The 9705-nt window shown below is 38.8% G+C and overlaps 1 long non-coding RNA gene across 2 annotated transcripts; it reads left to right on the plus strand.

Moving 5' to 3' along the window:
- The first annotated feature begins 97 nt into the window (after window positions 1–97).
- On the plus strand, window positions 98–2760 carry LOC109491341. Of its 2 annotated transcripts, none has more exons than XR_004629163.1 (2): window positions 98–214; window positions 626–2760. It is a non-coding gene; the product is annotated as an uncharacterized LOC109491341 (long non-coding RNA). The 2 variants fall into 2 exon arrangements; XR_004629162.1 differs by having other exon boundaries at window positions 143–352.
- The last annotated feature ends 6945 nt before the right edge of the window (window positions 2761–9705 follow it).

A 9705-nucleotide genomic window follows, 5' to 3' on the forward strand; every position in this document is an offset into this window, starting at 1 on the left:
CCATCCAAAGAGCTCTCCGCGAGGCAAACTCGCCCCGCCCGGAAAAAGACCTGTGCCGGGAGACTTCTGGGAAATGTAGTCCACGGCCGGCAAATCCCCGGAAGCTGGTACCCTGGACCCTCAGAATGCTCCCAGCATCCAACTCGGCTACGCGTAGCAAAGGTGCCTTATCCAAAGTCAACCCGGAGTTCGTTCTAGTCTTTGCTGCAAAAGAGTAGGTCCCGCCTCGGGGAGCCTCGCGGCTCAGTTGTCTTTTATGTTGCTGTCAGACAACATCTTTGATGAATGGTTGTAGTCTTTGATGAATGGTTCTCAAGGAAGGCTGAGGAACGCATTCTGGACTCCAGAGAAGGTGGAGATGGGAAAGGGGGTGGGGGGAGTTGGTGACCAGGGACTTAGGCTTTAGTGAGCGGGAACATCTCAGGTAAGGTCCATGAGAATAACCCTGAGCTAGGCCACCAGCTTACCTCGTTTACGAGAGACTGGAGCAGGGTCTGGCAGTTGGACAGATGGGTGCGTCTTCCTCTGGGGTGAGTTTGTGGGTCCAGGTCGGTTAGTGGGACCTTAAATGGAGTTGTTTATATTCATGCGATGTTTGTGCTAATGTGAATCTTTGTTTCCTTAGGTGTAAGGCGGTTTGTGTTGGAGATTATATACCACTGTTGAAAAGCAACAATACGTGGTCGTGAATTGATACTGTGATCATATGCAAAGGTCCCTTTGGACGGAAAGACGAGATCTATGACATTATGTGTGAATATCAGTAATCAAGGACGACTTAATATTTGTGAGATTTTTTTATAGACTTTTCTTTTGTGTGCATACTATGGTGATTATGAAAGTGGATCACTCTCCAGCTGAGATTAAAAAACAAAAACACAGTGCAGCGTTATCTGGCTTAGTATGTGTTAGTTTGATTATCTGACTGCCAGTCACTATATGTGCCTGAATAATTGTGACTATGTTAGGATAGTGAGTTTCATTATTTCCACAGTTTCATTATCTATAAAATAGAGTAGTGTTATTACATCTTCTTGGAGTATCAGATTTAAGATGCAGAAAAATATTTGCAATTTATCTGCCAAATGATTTTAAAATGATATTTTATCATGAATCAATGCTGTTTTATCGGAAAGAATGCAAATCGACATTTTAAAAGAAAGAAGTAATCAAAGTAACATCCAGTCATGGAGTGGCTGCTGTAGGTTTCCGATCTTCTGTAACGTTCAGGATACTTAACCAGATAACTTTGAAAACCCTAGACTAAGGAAATAATTTCCTGCTTACGGAAGCAGGTAGATTAGAGCAGAGTCCAGAATTAGGGAATCGGATGTCCTAGTTTATAGGTCACGCAAGGCAAGGAACCTGTTTGAGACTGCATAGTCTATCAGAACACTACTTGTCTTATTCAAAAAGTGATAATTACATTTTGTCATATTCTGAGTAAACAAAAACCAGGCTACCATATCCTGAACAGTGCCTGATTCCTCTGTTGCAGTTGGCAATTTTGAACCTAAATATTTGTATTTATTCTGACATTTCTGACACTTTTTCTTCAGATCTGAAATGGTAGATAAAAATAGATGAAGAGCTAATGGATGTAGTATTAGAGAAGAAGATAAAATTCCTTTTCTATCACAATTTCAGAAGAAACTCCCTAATGTTCCTGGGGGGGAAAAAAGGTTTTTTTCCTGACCTTTTTTGTTGTTGTTTCTCCTCCAAAAGTCTCTCTTTTGCTTCATCCTAACTAGTTTCATCACAAGTAAAAATCCTTGAAATTCCCTGTCATAAAACATAGTTACATTGGTTTCACTAATATCATTGTAGTAACAAATCTGGAAATGAGACATGCCCATCAAAAGTAGGATGGATAATTAGGTGTGGAATACTTTTACACTGGAATAGTACACAGCAGCGAAAATTACTGAATCTAACATATGATGAGCAATGAGCCATAGAAATATATATACAGTGTTCCATTCATAAAATTTTAGAAAGAAGCAAAATAAATGATACTTTGTGCTTAAGTGGAAGGTAACGGAAAACAAGGATGTGGTAAATAAAATTCAGGAATGTGGTAAGTTCAGAGAGGAGGAAACATGAAAAGATACGTTTGCAAAGGGATTCAAAGTTATTTCATGACCCCACTGGCTGCTCTGAAAAGCTGTCTTTGCATTGTTCCCGTGTCCAGCTCCCGTGTCCAGCTCTGCCTCCTCCACCACCAAACACTCGGCAACTTTACTGCCAGAGTCCTCCGACTCTTGCTTTCTTTTTAATCTGCTGCATCGGATCACCTGTGTGCCAGGTCATGTCAGAGACAGCCGTGGACACCAGCTCCGAGATCACCACCAAGGACTTACAGGAGAATTGTGGAGGAGGCAGAGAATGGAAGAGACACACCTTCTAATGGAAAAGCTCATGAGGAAAATGGGGAGCCAACAAGATGAAGAAGAGGTAAAAGGGGGCGGGAGGAAGAGGAGGAGGAATAGGAAGGTGATGGCGAGGACGAGGATGGAGAGGAAGATGGGGAGGCTTAGGCAGCTACGAACACACAAGCAATAGATGATGAAGATGATGATGTCGACACCAAGAAACAGAAGACCTATGAGGATGACTGGACAGCAAAAAAGGAAAAGTTAAATTTAACAACAACAAAGGCTACCATAACCTATTCACCGCGCCCCCCATCTCAGATTCTAAACGTGATCACTTTCAAGGGGAGAGTCCCACCCACCCATGCCCCACGTGGGCAGTGCCACCTATAAATGACACACCACTCCACCACCCACCCAAAACCACAACAGGAATCTGCAACAGGGAAGAAAAAAAGAACCAAAACTTCCACAGCCCTGCTTTTTTTCTTAAAAGCATTTCAAAAGCGGAAATTTGTATTTTATAATTATATTTTTGTACGTATTGTTAGAGGTCAGCCATTTTTAGTGATCTCAGATGGTCAAACCAGCCTTGTGAGCGTCCTCTGCCCTACTTCTGACTTTCTCGTGGTGTGACCGTATTCGTTATAATCTCAAAGGTGAAAATAAAACCTTGTAAAAAAAAAAAAAAGCAAAACAACAGCAAAAAATCTTATTCCGAGTGTTCTAGTAATTTTTTTGTGTGTATATACTTAGCTGTACTATAAGTAGTTGGTTTCTATGAGATGGTTGAAAAGGCCAAAGGTAAAAGTCTTTTTTTCTTTTTTTGCTTATGAAGTTTCTGTTTATTTTCTTTGGCCTGTTTGATGTATATGTGGAACAATGTTGTCCAACAATAAACCAGAATTTTATTTTGCTGAGTTGTTCTAACAACAAAAAGTTATTTTATGTATTGTATTTCTTAAACTGGATTATATTTACACAACTGTTTTCTGTTACTTTGATATATTCCTTGTCAGTTATAAGTATTAGTTTATCAGTGATGAAATTAAAAAAATTTTAATATAGGAATTGAATATGTAACTGTGTATTTTTAAATATGTGACTATAAACATGGAGAAAGATGTGGGATATGTACATCAGATTTTTAATATGTTCTACATTGAGGGACTGTAGGTACTTGTGAAGGTGTATGTACAAAGGAGAAACTGATAGGTAACCAATGAAGTTCTTGTTAATAGTTCTTTTTAAAAGTATAAAATACACACATAACATCTCTGTTATTTACATGTATATGTGTTAAAAGATGGTTTAAAAAATACTAAGAATTATTATCACAAGATAGTAGGCTTTCAAGTGTTTTCACTTTATATTTTTATGTCCTGCTTGAATTTTTTACATAGTCTGTTTTATCTGATATGATTATGGACACCCCTGCTTTCTTTTGGCTACCATTTGCATAGAATGTCTTTTTCCATACTTCACTTTCAGCCTATATGTGTCCTTAAATCTAAAGGGAGTGTCTTATAGACAACATATAGTTGGATTATGTTTATACATTCAGCACTCTCTATCTTTTGATTGGGGAGTTTATTGCATTTATATCTAAAATAATTATTGACAGTGAAGGACTTACTGTTAACATTTTGTTGTTTTCTATTTGTCCTGTGTCTTTTTTCTCCCTCTTTTCCTTTCTTACTATCTTCCTTTATGCTTCAGCAATTTTTTTTGTAGTGTCATGCTTTGATTCCTTTCAATTTTTGTGTATGTGTGTGTATCTTCTATCAGTATTGCCTTTGTGGTTATTATGAGGCTTATATAAAACATCTTGTGGTTACAGCCATCTGTATTAAGCTGACAACTACTTAATTTAAGTTGCATAGAAATACTCAACACTTTTACTTCTCTCCCCTCACATTTTATGTTATTGATGTCATGAATTGTGTCTTTTTATATCGTGCATCTATTAACATATTTTAGTTTAGTTTCTTACACTTCTGTCTTTTAACTTCTATTCCCAGAATTAAAAGTGATTTATGTACCAACATTACAGTTTTATAATATTCTGTATTTGTCAATGTACTTAACAGTGAGCTTTATACTTTCATTTGCTTTTTTTTTTTAAAGATTTTTTATTTATTTATTCGACAGAGATAGAGACAGCCAGCAAGAGAGGGAACACAAGCAGGGGGAGTGGGAGAGGAAGAAGCAGGCTCCTAGCAGAGGAGCCTGATGTGGGGCTCGATCCCATAACGCCAGGATCACGCCCTGAGCCGAAGGCAGACACTTAACTGCTGTGCCACCCAGGTGTCCCTGCTTTTTTTAATTTTATTTTATTTATTTATGTGACAGAGAGACAGACAGCGAGAGAGGGAACACAGCAGGGGGAGTGGGAGAGGAAGAAGCAGGCTCCCAGCAGAGAAGCCCGATGTAGGACTCTATCCCAGAATGCGGGATCACGCCCTGAGCCGAAGGCAGACGCTTAACCACTGTGCTACCCAGGCGCCCCTGCTTTTTTTTTTTTTAAGTAATCTCTACACCCAATGTGGGGCTTGAACTCACAACCCCAAGGTCAAGAATCACATGCCCCACCAACTGAGCCAGCCAGGCACCCCTCATATGCTTTTATATTACTATTTAGAATCCCTTCATTTTAACTCGAAAGATTCCCTTTAGCATTCCTTGTAAGGCAGATCTAGCAGTGATGAAGTCCCTCAGCTTTTGTTTTTCTGGGAAAGTCTTTATTTCTCCTTCATTTTTGAAGGATGGTTTTGCCAGATATATTAGCTCTTGATTGGCATTTTTTTCTTTCAGCATGTTGAATATATTATCCCACTCCCTTCTGGTCTGCAAAGCATCTGCTGAGAGTCTTACAGGGTTTTCCATATACACGACAAGCTGCTTTTCTCTTGCTGCTTTCAAAATTGTCTCTTTATCTTTGGGTTTTGACAATTTGATTATACAGTTGACCCTTGAACAACATAGGTTTGAACTGTACAGGTCAACTTATACACAGATTTTTTTTTTATAAATACAGTACAGTACTGTCCATGTATTCTGTTTTCCTTATAATTTTCTTTTTTTAAAAGATTTATTTATTTTAGAGAGAGAGTGCACAAGCAGGGAGAGAGGGAGAGACAGAACCCCAAGCAGACTCCCCACTGAGTGCAGAGTCCAACATAGGGCTCAAACCCACCACCCCAAGACCATGACCTGAGCCAAAATCAAGAGTCAGACGCTCAACTGACTGAGCCACCCAGGCACGCACCTGTCTTCCTTATGGTTTTCTTAATAACATGTTCTTTTCTCTAGTTTATTGTAAGAATACAGTATATTATATAGATAACATACAACATATCTGTGAATCCACTGTTTATGTTATCAGTAATGCTTTTGGTCAACAGTAGGCTATTAAGTTTAAAGGAAAGTCAAAGTTATACATGGATTTTTTTTCATTGTATGCTGATAAGATGGGATCAGTGCTCCCAATCCCCACATTGTTCAAGGCTCAACTATAATGTGTCTCAATGTGGATTTCTTTGGATTCATCCTACTCGAAGTCTACAGCGCTACTTGAATCTGCTATCCATTTCCTTCCCCCAACTTGGGAAGTTTTTAGCCATTATTTTTTAAAATAAGTTTTCTGCAAACTGAGGGCTTCAGAGGGGAGGAGGGTGGGGGAATGGGATAAGCTGGTGATGGGTAGTAAGGAGGGCACGTATTGCATGGTGCACTGGGTGTTATACGCAACTAATGAATCATGGAACTTTATATCAAAAACCAGGGATGTACTGTATGGTGACTAACATCATATAATAAAAAAAATATTATTATAATAAAAAATAAATAAATAAGTTTTCTGCCCCCTTCTCTTTCCTTTTTTCTCTGGAACTCCCATAATGCATATATTTCTCCACTTTATGGTATTCCATAAGTCCCTTCGGCTTTCTTCACTCTTTTTTTCGTTTTTCTTTTTATTCCTCTGACTGGATAACTTTAAGTGATCTATCTTTGAATTCGTTGATTATTCTGCTTGATCAAGTCACCTGTTGAATCCCTCTAGTGAATTTTTCAGTTCAATTATTATATTCTTTAGTCCGCAGATTTCTGTTTGGTTCCTTTTTTTTTTAATAACTTCTCTCTTTGTTGATATTCTCATTTTGTTTGTGCATCATTTTCATGAGCATGTAAAGCATCTTTATGATGGTTATTTTGAATTATTTTTTAGGTAAGTCATATACTTCCATTCCTTTAGGATCAATTTCTGGAGGTTTATTTTGCTCCTGGGTTTGAGCCATGCTTATTTCTTTATATGTATCATAACTTTGTGTTAAGATCTGTGATTTAAAAAGACAACCGTTTTTTCCAGTTTTATGGACAGGCTTCATATAGAAGACCATCGCCAATAAGTCTGGTGAGAGATTCTGGAGTCCTCTGAAACCTCTTTTTGGAGGTGTGCAACTTCTCTGGGACTGTGTATGCAATTTCTCAATTAGAGAGGCTTGCCAGTTTCTTTTATAGGAGTGTATTACACACTCTGGTATATGTTTGTTGTACTGCAAGTTGTCTGGTTCTATAGCAGCAAGATATCCTCTCTCCCTTGTTCTCAATGGCTAGCAGGCATCCCCAGCATGCTGGCTCCCCATTAGTGCCCTAAGGTAAGACAAATAACAGTCCGTCAGACAGCCTTCTGGATTGCATGGAGCTGGACGCATGCTCCACTTCTCTCCCTCCCTTCCAAGGGAAAAGCCTCAGGTTATGCTCCTCCTGATTAAACCAAAGCATACTGACCGCAGCAAACTGTTCCCCACATGTCTTTTTTTCCCCCAAGGGGTTTTTCATTTTTTTAAAAAATTTTAATGTTTTTTTATTATATTATGTTAGTCACCATACAGTACATCCCTGGTTTCTGATGTAAAGTTCAATGATTCATTGTTGTATAACACCCAGTGCACCATGCAATACGTGCCCTCCTTACTACCCATCACCAGTCTATCCCATTCCCCCACCTCCCTCACCTCTGAAGCTATCAGCTTGTTTCTCACAGTCCATAGTCCCTCATGCTTCATTCCCCCTTCTGATTACCCCCCCTTTCTTTATCCCTTTCTTCCCCTACCGATCATACTAGTTCTTATGTTCCATAGATGAGAGAAATCATATGATAATTGTCTTTCTCTGCTTGACTTATTTCACTTAGCATTATCTCCTCCAGTGCCGTCCATGTTGCAGCAAATGTTGAGAATTCGTTCTTTCTGATAGCTGAGTAATATTCCATTGTATATATGGACCACAGCTTCTTAATCCAGTCATCTGTTGAAGGGCATCTCGGCTCCTTCCATGATTTGGCTATTGTGGACAATGCAGCTATGAACATTGGGGTGCATATGGCCCTTCTCTTTACTACGTCTGTATCTTTGGGGTAAACACCCAGTAGTGCAATGGCTGGGTCATAGGGTAGTTCAATTTTTAACTTTTTAAGGGACCTCCACACTGTTTTCCAGAGTGGCTGTACCAACTTGCATTCCCACCAACAATGTAGGAGGGATCCCCTTTCTCCACATCCTCTCCAGCAATTGTTGTTTCTTGCCTTGTCTATTTTTGCCATTCTAACTTGCGTAAGGTGGTATCTTATTGTGGTTTTGATTTGAATTTCCCTGATGGCTAATGATTTTGAACATTTTTTCATGTGTCTGTTAGCCATTTGTATGTCTTCATTGGAAAAGTGTCTGTTCATATCTTCTGCCCATTTTATGATTTGTTTATTTGTTTCTCGTGTATTGAGTTTGAGAAGTTCTTTGTAGATCTTGGATACCAGTCTTTTATCTGTAGCATCATTTGCAAATATATTCTCCCATTCTGTGGGCTGTCTCTTAGTTTTTTTGAGGGTTTCCTTGGCTGTGCAGAAGCTTTTTATCTTGATGAAGTCCCACAAGTTCATTTTATCTTTTGTTCCTCTTGCCTTTGGAGATGTGTCATGAAAAAGATTGCTTTGGACGATGTCGTAGAGGTTGCTGCCTATGTTCTCCTCTAGGATTTTGATGGATTCCTGTCTCACATCGAGGTCTTTCATCCATTTGGAGTTTATTTTTGTGTATGGTGTGAGAGAGTGGTCAAGTTTCATTCTTTGGCATGTAGCTGTCCAATTTTCCAAGCACCATTTATTGAAGAAACTGTCTTTTTTCCACCAGATGTTTTTTCCTGCTTCATCAAAGATTAGTTGCCCAAAGAGCCGAGGGTCCATTTCTGGGTTCTCTATTCTGTTCCATTGGTCGATGTGTCTGTTTTTGTGCCAGTACCATGCTGTCTTTGTGATCACAGCTTTGTAGTACAGCTCGAAATCCGGCATTGTGATGCCCNCAGCTCGAAATCGGCATTGTGATGCCCCCAGCTTTGTTTTTCCTTTTCAACAGTTCCTTGGCAATTCAGGGCCTTTTCTGGTTCCATACAAATTTAAGGACTATTTGTTCCTGTTCTTTGAAAAATGTCATCGGTATTTTGATCGGGATAGCATTGAAAGTGTAGATTACTCTGGGTAGCATAGACATTTTAACTATGTTAATTCTTCCAATCCATGAGCATGGAATATTTTTCCATCTTTTTATGTCTTCCTCAATATCTTTCAAAAGTGATCTATAGTTTCTAGCATATAGGTCCTTTACGTCTCTGGTTAAGTTAATTCCAAGGTAACGCATGGTTTTTGGTGTTATTGTAAATGGGATGGATTCCCTAATTTCTCTTTCTTCAGTCTCGTTATTCGTGTATAGAAATGCAACTGATTTCTGGGCATTGATTTTGTANTCCATCTTTTTGTGTCTTCTTCAATGTCTTTCAAGGGTGATTTATAGTTTCTAGAATATAGATCCTTTACGTCTCTGGATAAGTTAATTCCAAGGTAACATACGGTTTTTGGTGTTATTGTAAATGGGATGGATTCCCTAATTTCTCTTTCTTCAGTCTCGTTATTCGTGTATAGAAATGCAACTGATTTCTGGGCATTGATTTTGTATCCTGCCACCTTACTGAATTGTTCTATAACTTCTAATAGTTTGGGAGTGGATTCCTTTGGGTTTTCCATATAGAGTATCATGTCATCTGCAAAGAGAGACAGTTTGACTTCTTCTTTGCCGATTTGGATACCTTTGATCCNTTCTTCAGTCTCGTTATTCATGTATAGAAATGCAACTGATTTCTGGGCATTGATTTTGTATCCCGCCACATTACTGAATTCCTCTATAACTTCTAGAAGTTTGGGGGTGTATTCTTTTGGGTTTTCCATATAGAGTATCATGTCATCTGCAAAGAGAGACAGTTTGACGACTTCTTTGCCGATTTG

This window comes from Ailuropoda melanoleuca, chromosome 12, assembly GCF_002007445.2.
Source record: "Ailuropoda melanoleuca isolate Jingjing chromosome 12, ASM200744v2, whole genome shotgun sequence".
Classification (NCBI taxonomy): Eukaryota; Metazoa; Chordata; class Mammalia; order Carnivora; family Ursidae; genus Ailuropoda; species Ailuropoda melanoleuca.